Below are 1,586 nucleotides of genomic sequence, written 5' to 3'. Positions count from 1 at the left end.
GAGTCAAATTAAGCCGCAGGCTCCACTCCTGGTGGTGCCCTTCCGTCAATTCCTTTAAGTTTCAGCTTTGCAACCATACTCCCCCCGGAACCCAAAGACTTCGGTTTCCCGGACGCTGCTCGGCGGGTCATGGGAATAACACCGCCGGATCGCCAGTAGGCATCATTTATGGTCGGAACTACGACGGTATCTGATGGTCTTCGAACCTCCGACTTTCGTTCTTGATTAATGAAAATATTCTTGGCAAATGCTTTCGCTTTGGTTCGTCTTGCGCCGGTCCAAGAATTTCACCTCTAGCGGCGCAATACGGATGCCCCGGCCGTCCCTCTTAATCATGGCCCCAGTTCCGACAACCAACAAAATAGAACCGGAGTCCTATTCCATTATTCCTAGCTGGAGTATTCAGGCGTGGCTGCCTGCTTTGAACACTCTAATTTTTTCAAAGTAAACGCTTCGGGCCCCCGGGACACTCAGTCAAGAGCATCGGGGAGGCGCCCCAAGGCAAAGGGGCTGGGACTGGCGGTAGCACGCCTTGCGGCGGACCGCCAGCTCGATCCCAAGATCCAACTACGAGCTTTTTAACTGCAGCAGCTTTAGTGTACGCTACTGGAGCTGGAATTACCGCGGCTGCTGGCAAAAGACTTGCCCTCCAATAGATCCTCGTTATAGGATTTAAAGTGTACTCATTCCAATTGCCTCGAAAGAGTCCTGTATTGTTATTTTTCGTCACTACCTCACCGGGTCGGGAGTGGGTAATTTGCGCGCCTGCTGCCTTCCTTGGATGTGGTAGCCGTTTCTCAGGCTCCCTCTCCGGAATTGAACCCTGATTCTCCGTTACCCGTGGTCACCATGGTAGGCACAGAAAGTACCATCGAAAGTTGATAGGGCAGACACCCGAATGGATCGTCGCGGTCACGGGGACGTGCGATCGGCCCGAGGTTATCCAGAGTCGCAACGCTTACGGGGAGAGCGCGGCAGGGGGGAGGCCGCGGAGGACCGTCCCGACGCCGCGCCCGGGACCCCGGATTGGTTTTGATCTGATTAATGCACGAATCCCTGGCGGTCAGCGCTCGTTTGCACGTATTAGCTCTAGAATTATCACAGTTGTCCGAGTCAACGGTTTGGAGCGATCAAAGGAACCATAACTGATTTAATGAGCCATTCGCAGTTTCACTGTACCGTCCGTGTGTACTTACACGTGCATGGCTTAATCTTTGAGACAAGCATATGCTACTGGCAGGATCAACCAGGTAGCCCCCCAACACGACTGGACCGCGTCGAGGTTCGGGAGAGGAGAGGCCTGCGGGAAGAGAGGGGGGGCGGCGGAAGAGCCCCGCGGCGGCAGGGCGCCCGGACGGAACGGGTATAGGCAGGGCGTGCGGCGTCCGGAGAGGATGCGGGATGGCATGGGGCTTCCCTGGGGGGGGCGGGGAACGGAGCCCTCGCAGCACCGGGGACATGTGCGGGAGGAGCGGCTCGCTGTGCGGTGCGTGGTCCCGAAGCGGCAGGCGTCTGGAAAACACCCCTTGCACGGGGAGGGCGAGGTGACTGGCCTCCGGAGGACGCCACGGCCGCCCCCGTCTCAC

The 1,586-nt window shown here is 57.7% G+C and overlaps 1 pseudogene; it reads right to left on the bottom strand.

Moving 5' to 3' along the window:
• Positions 1-1,253, bottom strand: part of LOC141244126 (18S ribosomal RNA) — a 1,868-nt pseudogene extending 615 nt beyond the window's left edge.
• Between the last annotated feature and the right edge of the window lie 333 nt (positions 1,254-1,586).

Source organism: Phyllobates terribilis, unplaced genomic scaffold (assembly GCF_046119375.1).
Source record: "Phyllobates terribilis strain yellow unplaced genomic scaffold, ASM4611937v1 Scaffold_1482__1_contigs__length_276138, whole genome shotgun sequence".
NCBI lineage: Eukaryota > Metazoa > Chordata > Amphibia > Anura > Dendrobatidae > Phyllobates > Phyllobates terribilis.
Note: the sequence above shows the minus strand (reverse complement) of the source record. Positions and strands in the feature narration are given on the sequence as shown.